General features: G+C 37.6%; 1 long non-coding RNA gene across 1 annotated transcript; it reads right to left on the minus strand.

The window, feature by feature from the left end:
- Positions 1 to 3,893: 3,893 nt before the first annotated feature.
- Positions 3,894 to 13,207, minus strand: LOC121993061. Its single transcript, XR_006115060.1, has 3 exons — positions 12,857 to 13,207; positions 11,553 to 11,813; positions 3,894 to 3,955 (listed from the first exon to the last, which is right to left on the minus strand). It is a non-coding gene; the product is annotated as an uncharacterized LOC121993061 (long non-coding RNA).
- Positions 13,208 to 14,122: the final 915 nt, after the last annotated feature.

A 14,122-nucleotide genomic window follows, 5' to 3' on the forward strand; every position in this document is an offset into this window, starting at 1 on the left:
GCATTTTTTTTCTAATAATTCCTGTACTTTCGTTGTAATTCTCATTTCAAATTATTAGTGATTGCCCACCGAAAGCACCCTTGTGTGCGGGCCTTGGAGTAGGATGTTGGAGTGTATACTAAAATTCTAGCTTTTGTAAATATTTATTTTTAAAATAAAAGAATCACATTGGTCAATATCTGCATTTATTTGTTAAATGTAATTGTTCAATTAATTTATATAGTAGATAACATGGAGTGTGGTGTCACACTCAGAAGATCATGTTGTCAGTTCTTTATAAATTATAAATAGTTGCTCACGGCTAAGATGGAAAGGAACAAACCATCGGAATAGTCGTAGTGTAATTAAGTATTAGTTTATCTTGATTAATAAATTACACTGATACACTCTAAGTGTATTGAGTAGGACCTTTTAGGTAAGTTCTTTTTGTACTGACTTAATAAAAGAACTAGACCTTAGTTATTATGGAAGTGTGTGCTCTTAATCCTAATATAATAACAAGCACATATATTTAATATTTATTTCTTTGACTTATCAAAGGGTGAGGTTTAGCTCGATCAATCAATATGCCCGATAAGTTGGGAAATGATATTACTTATAGTGTGTGTTGTTGATTATAGAAGGAATCTGTGTCCTAGTTATCTAGGTTGAGAATGTCCCCAAGAGGAGCTCATAAGGATTGTCATGTTAAACCCTGCAGGTGGACTTAGTCCGACATGACAATGAAGTTGAGTGGTACTACTCTTGGAGCTAGATATTAATTAAGTAAGTTGTTAGTAACATACTTAATTAGTGGACATTCGTTATCTTAAACACAGAGAGACTAACACACTCATGATAAGGAGCCCATAATGTAATTTGGGATTGGTGCGGTAGTGCAGTAATAACTCTCTAGTGGAATGAGTTATTATCGATGAACTTGAGTTGTGTGTTCAGGGCGAACACGGGATACTCAAGCTCATCGGAAGGCCAAAACCAATTTCTCCTCTAGGTCCCTGTCGTAGCCTCATTAAAGCCTCAAGTCCATCCAAAGAAAGGTCTATCTTGGTGTCCAAGAAGGGGGCCGACCCAATGCTTGGTGACCAAGCAAGGGTCGACCACATCCACTTCTATAGGGGCCGACCCTATTGCTTGGTGACCAAGCATGTAGGGGCCAGCCAAGATTAATTCAAATAGAAGGGTTGTTTTGAATTTTTAAAATCTTCTCTTTGTAGAAAATTATAAGTTTTAAAAGAGAGATTTTAATTTTTAAAAACTTTCCTTATTTGAATTAGGCCACATGTTTTAATAAAGAGTTTTAAAAGTTTTAAAACTTTCCTTTTTTAACAATCCTCATGGTTTAAGAAAAAAAAGGAAGATAAGTTTTAAAATTTAAATTTTCTATCATCATGTTAAAAAAGGAAATTTTATAAGAGAAATTTAAATTTTAAAACATGGTTTTAATTTTTAGAACTTTCCTTTTTTTAACTCCTACTTTAGGAATGAGAGCTTGTAAAATTTTATAAGAGTTTTTTTTCTTATAAAATTTTATAAAAAAATAAAATTCCTTTCCTCTTATGGGGGTCGGCCACCCTTGCTTAGTGCCCAAGCAAGGTGGACGACCATGTTTAAATTATAAAATCATCAAATTTATTTTTGGTGATTGATTCAATCAAGAGGAAAGAAAAGGAAAATTAAAAGGGAAAAGGAAAAGCTAGAGGAAGATTTTAATTTTTGTAAAAATTCTTGCTTTATTTGCCTTGGGCAAGTATTATAAAAAAAGGAGTGAGGAGACTTCACGAGATATAATTCTTATTCTCTTGCTTGGAGAACCTCAAGTGGCCGACCCTCCCTCTCCCTTCTTTTTTCCCTTTTGCTCTCTTCTCCTTGATGGTGGTGGTGGCCGAATTTTTGAAGAAGAGGAAGAAGCTTTTGGGTGGTGTTCATCTTGGAGGATCGTCGCCCACACGACGTCCAAGGCGAGGCGAGGAATACGGCAGAAGATCTCGAGGTCATTAGCTTACAAAGAGAAGGTATAACTAGTAATTTTCTTCCGCATCATACTAGTTATTTTCTTTGTAAAAATTCTAAATACAAGAGGCAATTAGATCTAGTTTTTCGAATTAGTTTTTCGAGTTTGTGTTTTCTTCTTTTTCGAATTTGTGATTCGATTATTCTTTTTGATTAACCTAGAGTTATTTAAGGAAATTAAATATTAGTTTTCCTTAAAAGGCTTTGTCTAGGCGGTGGTGGTTGCTCCCATATCCAAGAAGGCCACGTGCCTCGCCATGCAGTCCTGGAAGCCAATTTTGGAAATTAATATTTAATGGAATTAATAACATAGGTGGATTTGAATCAATAGTGTTAAGTTCCGCTTGCGATTCAAATCTAAACCATTAAGAACAGATAAGTTAAATTTGGAATCAATGATGTTAAGTTTCGTCTGTGATTCCTAATTTAACTTCTAAAGAACACAATAAGTTATTTAAGGAAAGGTTCGACACTTGTACAAAAAAATTTTTATACAGAGGAACCGGCACGTTTTCCTAGGATTCACCAACATAGGAGTCGACACAGGCTCCGAACCAAGTAAAAATTACTTGTGTCATCTCTCTTTACTTTACTTTTTCCGCTGCGTACTCTCATTAATTTTTAAATCGATATTCACCCCCCCTCTATCGACTTTCATGATCCAATAAGTGATATTAGAGCAGGTACCGCTCTGATTTGGTGCAACCACCAATCATGCAAAGGGGGTGTTTTTTAAGAAAATTAGACATCGTTTGTCTTTAAAACTGCCTTTCATTTTTTTCCTCCAAAATTGTTTTTGAAAAATACATCATCATCTTTTCACCATTGTTTAGTATTAACAAAATATTATATTTTCAAAAATTCAAAATAATTTTTTTAATATTTTAATAATATTTTATTATTTTTTTCAAAAATAGTGAAATATTATATTTTTTCTCCAACACTACTAATCCAAGACCAAGTCTTGGGACTTTTTCTTTGTTTCTTTGTGTGCAAGACCAATGTCTCTTCAAGAAAGATGGAACCCCCACGAACCACCACCATATGATCAAGATTTCAACTACTAGAGGTGATTAATGGAATGCTTCTTAGGAAGCTTAGATTTCGATAATGTGCTAATATTGAGAAAACCTTCTCAGGACTCGGAACTGAACAAAAATGTAAGTAAAATGATTTGTGATGTTTTACCTAATAATATTTTATGCAGACTAGAAAAGTACAAGAATGCATATGAGCTTTGGACCCAGTTAATCAAACTTCACGAGGAGCCGTTGGAGTTAGACGATCAAGTCGAAATCGAATCCAAACTTGAGTTAGATCCAACAGAAAAGCCTACTGAATTAGGGGTTGCGCTCAAGGTTTGTAATTACCAAAATACCCCTGCTAATATTAGTTTAAAGAATATGCATGTTAATTTGGATATTTCTGAAAATATCTGTGCAAATAGTGTAGCTGACAATACTTGCAAAAATACCCCTAGGATATTTTCTGATAAAACAAATCTAATTAATTTAGAAAATGTCACGCCCCGGGGGGGTCCCTGTCCGAAGAAATTTCCTCCCCTGTACGGCGGACAATATGAAACATTACTACATACAAAATATACATCAGCCACACTCGGCTGGAATATATATACCATAGAAAATAGAAACAACACAATCACGCAGTTTAATATACTCTGCCTACTCGGCTGGACAAAAAAATAAAATAAGCACAGCGGAAAGAAAACGAAGAGAAAACCCACAAATTCGCAAGGTTATCAAAACATCACAAATACCAAGTCCACACAACAAGTATCAAAACATAGTTCTCACAACACCAAATCCAACGAATACGAAATGCAAGTAAAGAGAAACAGAACCAAAATCAATTTTCGAATATGACGCGGGACCCAGGACTGGCAGCCGACATCTCTCCAAGCATCCATGACTCATCTACCTGTTACCTGGCGAAAAAAAACCATTGTGCGGAGTGGTGAGTATTGGAACTCAGCGGGTAAAGAAAAGATAGTGCATGAACATAATCAACCAATAAAGAATACCCAATAGGAATACAGTCTCATAAGAGAATAGCAGATACAAAAATAAAATCATGATAAAGGTTCATACCTGGAACGATATCCTAGGCTAGATATAGAAAGTCAGAAATTGTACTAATCTGCTACAGTACTGCTCATAACTACAGAGGTAATGGGTAAGGTATATAAACATTTCCAATTACTAAACCAAGGTTTAACCACCTACAACGTGAGCATATCTTAACATAAGACAGCAGGTCAGCATAAATGAACAACAGCAAGAAGCAACGACAACATAAATATACCACAGCAGCATAAGTAAACAATAACAACATAAGTAAACAGGAGCAGCCAAAGCATGCATAATAACAGCGTATGCATGGATGGTCACCCCGCCCACCTCTCTGCATCATGACCCCTGTATGGTCGAGAGGCTGAATCAATGACAACTGTACCACCCAAAGGCCGCCACTCCCGCGAGTGACCGGATGGACAGGTGCTGAGTAGCTAACTAGCTACACAGCGAAGGGGGTCCTTGCTGCTCGCAACTCCAGCTACCACCAACTGCAAGTGGCCGAGTGCAGCACGACAGGACAAGCGGCATCAACTCCAGCTACCACTCTCTCGAGTGGCCGAGGATGCGGCATGCATGTAATGACATGATGCGAACAATGCAACAGTCATCATATATATAAGCAGAAACAGGTATGCTACATGAAGCCAACATGCTCAATATCGTACATAAATAAGCAACAGTCAAAACATACAAACATGGTATCTAGTATCTGCTACTGATCATGGACACAACGAGACTATATGGATATAAAAATGAGTAACTCAAAGATTTTGAGTGGAAGTATCAAGCACAGAAAAGTAAGAGTGGAGTCAAGGTAAACAGTCCTTATCCAAAAAAATTCATGCACTAAGGTCAAAGTACTAAAAGAATCAAAGTAAGAAATATCCGCCTTAAATGTAGGCCGAGCTAAACAATCTTCACGTCGAAGTGCTCGTCTCGAATTACAGCCCTGTAAATCACATAAGGTACAGTTTAACTAATTTGCATAAACCACAACTAGCTAATCCCAAACCCAATTTAATAGGCTGCAGTAAAACACAATTTCTCACAGCACCTACACTCAAGTTAAAACCAACCTAACCCGATCTATTCTGCGTTTCAAAAGAAATAAAAAAAAATTACATCCTATAGTACCACCAATCCAGATCTTAGCATGAGAAACCTGTACAAATCCATTAACACCACAGGAAACAACATCACAAATCCAACTTCACTATCTTGCTATGTAACTAAAGGAAAGAAGACCAAAATCATCACAAGGAACGGAAACCACTTCGAATTCGCACCTTCCCAGAATTGTACAGCATTCCAGAAATAACAGAGAGATCCAACACAAGGAACATAACACATCAGAAATTCAATCAATATATAAAAATCGGATGCAACACTGAAGTTGCACCAAGACCATCCAAGCTGACAAAATTGACAGCATCAAGAGGGAAGCAAAGTAGCATTTGAATCCAGAATTCAACATGAAAAGAATGTTATCGAATTCGAGCTATAATCACAAATTGGTCAAGAAACCTGAAGAAGAATATCATTGGAAACTAATCTAGACTACCAAGAACCTGGATTCCAAGCTCAAATTGACAAGAAAAAAAAAACTCAATCACAACTCATTCTACCAATCATACCTCATTCAAGCATTTAAGCGAACAAGTGTCACACAGTAAACTCGAAACATCAATCTTCACGTAAGAAATGGAATCCATACTCAATAACAACCCATCGGACACCAGAAGAACCACGAGAAGAACCCTCCGGGAAAGAATCGAACTCATCAAAACAGATTACACTGGAAAGAATCCATAAGCAATGCGAACCAAGCAAGATCATCAACGAAACCTCTAGCCGAATTAAGAACAACGCGAAAAGAAATCGATCCATAAAACACTCCATCAATCGGACTTTGTTGGCAAGTTTATCAACCTACCTAGCTACCTATCCATTACCTCACCGATCCCATATCATTATAGAGGATGTACTTGCTCACCAGTTAGGGCACGACATGAAGAGAAGAGGATCGGCGACAGAAACTGAAAGAAACCAATTTCTTATTATTTCTTTTAATAACTGACAGAAACTGACAGAAACTCATATTATTTCTTTTAATAACTACATCGTTACTGAAAGAAACTGAATATCCATCTAAAAATAGTTTAGAAACTGAAATTAAATTCTTTCTAAAACTGGGTACATAAAGACAATTTCTTAAAACCAAATTTTTATTTCTACTAAAAGATAAGTAGACGTCTCCCACTGCAACAGCTGCCACCTTAGTAGCATTGCCCATGTAGACGGTAATCTCCCCTTCAGATAGTCATCGGGTTTCCTGGAACCCCTGCAAGGAATTGCAGACATGATCAGTGGCTCCCGTATCTACACACCAGGTGCTGGTAGATAACACCGCTAAACATGTTTCAACAACTAGAGCATGAGATATACCTTTGTTGTTTTCCTTCCTACGAGGACAGCCCGCCTTCCAATGTCCAGCCTGCTTGTAGATGAAGCATTTACCTTTCAGCTTCTTCACTCCTGATCTTGGTCCAGTACCATGAGGTCTATTCACTTTCTTTACCGAACCTACTTGTTTCTTCTTCTTCTTGCCTTTCAGTTTAGAAGTAGAACCATTTTCGGTAAAGTGAATTTGAGAATTGTGACGAAATAATCCTTCAGCTGCATGAAGTTCTGTCAACAATTCCACTAAAGTATATTCCCTTTTATTCATGTTATAATTTAGGCGGAATTGATCAAAACTTCTGGGTAGTGTCTGGAGAATAATATCGACCTGGGTTTCCCCATCGATTTCACCTCCAAGGATTTCTATTTCCTTTAAGTAAGCCATCATTTTGAGGATATGTTCCCTTACAGTTGTACCCTCAGACATGGTGGCTGTCATTAAATTCCTCATAGCCTCCTACCTAGCAGCCCGACTCTGATGTACAAAGAGTTCCTTGAGATTGAGCATCATTTCATAAGAAGTGGGTATAGCCTCATGCTGGTGTTGCAGTACATTCGACATGGAAGCCAAAATGTAACACCGTGCCATCTCAGCTGCCTTATCCCATTCCTTATGATTTTCAATCTCCTCTTGATTAGAATCACTATTAGGCACTGGAGGACATTCGTCATGCAGTACATACTTATAGCTTTCAGCAGTTAGGGCAATGTCCAGGTTCCTTTTCCAATCTATGTAATTAGGTCCAGAAGTCTATTTTGTTGAAGTATGATGGACAGTGGGTTGAAAGTCATCCTAAGAATCACAAATAACTTTTGGTCGAACTCTAAATTTAGAATAATATTGATTCCTCAAACAATACTATTTTAAATTAACCAATACCTCATAACACCGTGAATTTTGTATGCCACGTTAGTGTGGACGATACAAATTCAACATTTGTAAAGGAGGTTTTAACCCATTAATTTTATTATCTTGTCAACCTAACTTTTGGAAAATAAAATTAATAGTTGGTATTATTCGTCACACAAATAATAGTAGTGACTCAGTTGGGAGGATACTATTAGATGTGTCTAAGTGTATACCATTACTCGACACTAAGTCCATTAATAAGATTATGCCTTCCGTTGGGGAAATCACACGCCCTTAATTAATTTCCTATAGTCATCCAAAATGGAAGTCTGCTAGTGATCCACAAACAAGCTCATCCGTTATGAAGGAAGGCACTCAGAGCCAACGCAAGCTTGTTTGATCACTTACAAACCGAATGGAGACCGTGGGATTTATTTAAAATCCTCTCCCACTTAGTTATTTATAAATGAGGAATTTTAACTATCTACTAAACTAACACATACACATAACACAATATAAAAGCAATAAATAGAAAATTTAATTTTAACTATTATGGCTTTTATCTCTAGTTATTCTCCGTGTGTTGTCATCCCAAGCTGCTGCCATATTTGGCCACCGCCACCGGGTCTAGCTGCGCATCCATCTTGTTCTAGTTGCACCTCTGGTCCTAGAAGGTTCCACGCTTGCAAGATTCGATCCGCGACATAAATAGAATTTTACATTTTTGATCCTATATTCCATAAAAGGAATGTACATGTATCTAGATCAAAAATAAAATCCTAATAAAACTAAATACAGTTCCTGCTGTATTTTAATACAATCATGCACACACATATAAATGCCCTTGACATGTCCAAGGGTCCAATCACACACATAATAACTAAAAGCCATAATAGTTGGATCCTGCATCCACAAAGTTAGCACATCCTACTATTAACCTGCCTAAATTATGTATGACATGTGCATAATTAAACTAAATACCAAATACACAGAGGCAAAACCCTAGCTTTGATACCAATTATTGGTTGCTACTCGAAAAACCTATAGGTTCCACTGTACAAAAATTTTGTACAAAGGTCTGAACCTTTTCCTAGCTACCATGTGTTCTTTTAAATTAAATTTTGGATCACCTGCGGAACTTAACACGTTTGATCCAAAACTTAATCTATTTGTTCTTTTAGGTTTTGACTTGGATCTCCTGCGGAACTTAACACGTTCGACCCAAGTCTCCTTAAGTTATTAATTCCATTAAATATTAATTTCCATAATTGGTTCCCAGTACTGACGTGGCGAGGCACATGGCCTTCTTGGATATGGGAGCAACCACCACCGACTAGACAAAACCTTTTATAGAAAGATAATATTTAATTTCCTAAAATAACTTTAGGTTAACCAAAGAGAACAATCAAATCACAAGGAAAAGAAAAAACAAAAGAACACAACATCGAAAAACATATTCGAAATTCTAGAACGTAAGCCTCTTGTATTTGGTATTATTTCCATAAATAACTAGCATGATGCGGAAAGAAAAATTACTAGTTATACCTTGTAGAAAAACCTCTTGATCTTCTACCGTATTCCTCTTCTAACCTCGGACGTTGTGTGGGCAACGATCTTCCGAGACGAGAAACCACCAATCACCTTCTTCTCCTCCTAGCTAGGTTCGGCCAACAAAGAGAAAGCTTCACCAAGGAAGAAAATCAAAACACTAACCAAGCTCCAAGAGATGCTAGCTTTCTCTCCTTCTTCTTCTCCGAGTAGTATCCGGCCACCACAAGAGCTCCAATGGAAGATAAGGGTTCGGCCACCACAAGAGGAAGAGAGGGAGAGGATGGCCGGCCACACCAAGGAACAAAAGAGGGAGAGAAATAATTGATGTTATGTCTTGTGAAGGCACCCTCACCCCTTCTTTTATATTCCTTGGCCTAGGCAAATTAGGAAATTTAATTACAATAAAATTTCCTTAATTCCCTTGACATGATTTAATTGAGAAAAATAAAATAATATTTCCCCAATTAATCAATGGCCGGCCACATCAATGAAGGAAAAAATTAGACAAATTTTAATCAACAATTAAAACTTCCTAATTTGTTTTCAGAAATTTTAAAAATAAAATTTCTCTTTAAAAATCTCTTCATGGTTGATAAAAGGAAATTTCTATAATTTTAATTTTATCAACATGTGAATAATTTTAAAGAGAAAATAAAATATCTCACCAATCTACAAATAAGGAAAGAGATCTAATCTCTTCTTTTAATCTTTTGATCTTTTACAAGAGATATTTTAATTTTAATTCTCTTTAATAAATTATTTCTTCCACATAATAAAAATTAAAATTAAAATCCTTTTAAATCTAATTTGGCACTAGCTTGGGTTCAGCTAGCCACCACCATGGGGTATAGAAGATGGGTGGTGGGTATAGAACTCATAAATAAGAGGCTACGATAGGGACTGAGAGGAAGTTTTGGTCTCCGATAAAATTAGCATCCCGTGTTCGCCAACACACAACTTAATTTTATCAATGATAATTCATTCCACTAGAGAACTATCATCGAACTACCGCACCAATCCCAAATTACATTTTGGACTCCTTATTATGAGTGTGTTAGTCTCCTGTGTTTAAGATATCGAATGCCCACTAATTAAGTGAGTTACGACAACTCATCTAATTAATATCTAAGTCCAAGAGTAGTACCACTCAACCTTATTATCATGCTTGACTAAGTCCACTGCAGGGTTTAACATGATATTATGAGCTCCTCTCGAGGACATTATCAACCTAGTATCTCTAGGACACGGTTCCTTCTATAATCAACAACACACACTATAAGTGATATCATTTCCAACTTATCGGGTTTATTGATTCATCGAACTAAATCTCACCCATTGATAAATTAAAGAAATAAATATCAAACATATGTGCTTGTTATTATATTAGGATTAAGAGCACACACTTCCATAATAACTGAGATCTTTGTTCCTTTACAAAGTCAGTATAAAAGAAACGACCTCTAATGGTCCTACTCAATACACTCTGAGTGTACTAGTGTAATTATATAGTCAAGATAAACTAATACCTAATTACACTACGACCTTCTAATGGTTTGTTCCTTTCCATTTTAGTCGTGAGCTACTGTTTATAATTTATAAGGTACTGATAACATCATCTTCTGCATGTGACACCACATACTATGTTATCTACAATATAAATTATATGAACAACTACAAACAAATGTAGACAATTTGACTAAATGTGATTCTTTATTCATAATGAATGTTTACAAAGCTTAGGCTTTCAGTATATACTCCAACACGAGGATGATAAATAGTTTTAAACTTAGGTCTGTTTAATTAAGGCCTAAGTTCTTTTCTCAATCAACTCCTAATTAAAATAGGTATTCTAAACAGGCTTTCTTATAGCTCATTAATTGATCCCCTTAAAAGGTGTCATAAGAGCTCCGATCAAATCCCAGAGAATTTCTAAAAATTCCTAAAAAGTCTGTTAAGGTTATTCGTCCAATAACCTCTATTATTTAATTGTCGGATTTTACATTCTCCCCCACTAATAAAAATTTGGTCCCCAAATTTCCTGTTCCACTACAAACAACATACACATATACTACTCCAACCAAATCTCATGAACAACCCTTCAACCATAAGAGGTGACTCTGTAGGTTATGAGTTCACCACGCTTCCGCTGCGTCACTCTGATATCTCTTTAACTGTGGATAAAATCCATGGATAGATCCTCAAAAGACTATATATTACCACACCTAATCTCTTAATATCCATTAATCAAAAGTCATTCTCAATAATAATCAAACCCAATAGCCTCCTGAACAATGATAGAGTAAAAGTAAAGCATCCAACCTTCAACTAAAATCACCAACTCCATAAATATCAAGGCATTATACTCTAAGTTATTATCAATATCAAAGACTAAATAATAGACCATCAAGTCTAATATCCACTAATAGATCATCAAAAGATAACATATCACCATATCTGATCTAACCAATGACTGACACCACAAATCATACGTGGTATACATGCATGGTACAAACAACTAAACAAGCATACATGGTATAAACAACTAACCGAGTACTAACACAAGTGTATGATGATGGTATACCACATACCTCCTATAGCTTGGAGATTCTTGCCGCTGCCTGGTCCCACAACTCGAGAGTCACATCGAGGGATCAACTTGCAAAGGGAAAACAAGACAACCGAAATCGTAAATCGAAACAAAATCGAAATCCCAAAAACACAAAACCCAGCATTTGACTCGAACCATGCTTTGATACCAGAACTAGAGAATCAAAGTAAGAAGTACCCGCCTTAAATGTAGGCCGAGCTAAACAATCTTCACGTCGAAATGCTCGTCTCGAATTACAGCCCTGTAAATCACATAAGGTACAGTTTAACTAATTTGCATAAACCACAACTAGCTAATCCCAAACCCAATTTAATAGGCTGCAGTAAAACACGATTTCTCACAGCACCTACACTCAAGTTAAAACCAACCTAACCCGATCTATTTTGCGTTTCAAAAGAAATAAAAAAAATTACATCCTATAGTACCACCAATCCAGATCTTAGCATGAGAAACCTGTACAAATCCATTAACACCACAGGAAACAACATCACAAATCCAACTTCACTATCTTGCTATGTAACTAAAGGAAAGAAGACCAAAATCATCACAAGGAACGGAAACCACTTCGAATTCACACCTTCCCGGAATTGTACAGCATTCCAGAAATAACAGAGAGATCCAACACAAGGAACATAACACATCAGAAATTCAATCAATATGTAAAAATCGGATGCAACACTGAAGTTGCACCAAGACCATCCAAGCTGACAAAATTGACAGCATCAAGAGGGAAGCAAAGTAGCATTTGAATCCAGAATTCAACATGAAAAGAATGTTATCGAATTCGAGCTATAATCCCAAATTGGTCAAGAAACCTGAAGAAGAATATCATTGGAAACTAATCTAGACTACCAAGAACCTGGATTCCAAGCTCAAATTGACAAGAAAAAAAAAACTCAATCACAACTCATTCTACCAATCATACCTAATTCAAGCATTTAAGCGAACAAGTGTCACACAGTAAACTCGAAACATCAATCTTCACGTAAGAAATGGAATCCATACTCAATAACAACCCATCGGACACCAGAAGAACCACGAGAAGAACCCTCCGGGAAAGAATCGAACTCATCAAAACAGATTACACTGGAAAGAATCCATAAGCAATGCGAACCAAGCAAGATCATCAACGAAACCTCTAGCCGAATCAAGAACAACGCGAAAAGAAATCGATCCATAAAACACTCCATCAATCGAACTTTGTTGGCAAGTTTATCAACCTACCTAGCTACCTATCCATTACCTCACCGATCCCATATCATTATCGAGGATGTACTTGCTCACCAGTTAGGGCACGGCATGAAGAGAAGAGGATCGGCGACAGTGGCTCGAGGTGCTCATGCGAGGGAGAAGGACCGCTGATGTGCTGTCCGCGTGAGGAGGAAAAATCGGCGGTTGGGGCTCGTCATGACCGGCGCTGATGCGGCGTCTTTGGTGCTGGCGGAAGGAGGAAAGGCTGGTGGCGTCCGGGGGTGCCCGCGCAAGGGAGGACGAAGAAGGCAGGAGTTCGACAGAGGAAGAGGTTCGGCGGCGCGAGGAGAGGGCGCGGGACGAAGGTGGAATCGGGAGAGGGAGTCCGGGCGACGGTGCTTGCTAGGGCACGAGGATGATAAATAGTTTTAAACTTAGGTCTGTTTAATTAAGGCCTAAGTTCTTTTCTCAATCAACTCCTAATTAAAATAGGTATTCTAAACAGGCTTTCTTATAGCCCATTAATTGATCCCCTTAAAAGGTGTCATAAGAGCTCCAATCAAATCCCAGAAAATTTCTAAAAATTCCTAAAAATTCTGTTAAGGTTATTCGTCCAATAACCTCTATTATTTAATTGTCGAATTTTACAGAAAATTCAGAAAATTTGAAAATAATTAATAATGTTGGATCGAGAAGCGCTAGAGGGGGGTGAATAGCGCTCGTGGCTATTTCGTTCGATTCGTAAAACTATCGGAGTTAAAACACGCAGCGGAATAAAGAAAAACAAACAGAAAGAACACGAGGATTTACTTCGTTCGGAGCCTAGATCGACTTCTACTCGAAGGCCCGCGATCCTTGATCGCTTTCCGTGGGCAACAACTATAAGCTCGATAAGGTTTATAAGTATAACAATTTATAGCTTAATTTAAACCAGAAATCTTATACCGACAACAATGGATGAAAAAGCGAAGCTCCGGGTCGTCAGTGTCAAGTCGCAGCACTTCCGGGTCGTCGATTTAGCAGCACGCAGCAAGAGGATCACTTGGAATAAGTTGTCCTGAGCTGCTGGTCGAGACCCCCTTAAAAAGGGTGTTCAAGGCGCCTTCATTAAGCTCCAAGGCGCCTCCAACCCAAGGTTTTATCCCGATTAATCTGCTGTCGATCAAGCTTTGACCGCTGCTCATTATCCACCTCAAGGCACCTCCAACGCCACTCCAAGGCGCCTCCAAGCCATGGTCCAAGGCGCCTTCAGTCCCCATGAAGGCGCCTCCAGCTCCTCTGGACAACTGGCCTCGGTTTGCACCCGAGGCACCTCCAAGCTCCATAGAGACGCCTCAGACACTGTTCATCCGAGGTGTG

This window comes from Zingiber officinale, chromosome 6B, assembly GCF_018446385.1.
Source record: "Zingiber officinale cultivar Zhangliang chromosome 6B, Zo_v1.1, whole genome shotgun sequence".
In the NCBI taxonomy this organism is placed as follows: Eukaryota; Viridiplantae; Streptophyta; class Magnoliopsida; order Zingiberales; family Zingiberaceae; genus Zingiber; species Zingiber officinale.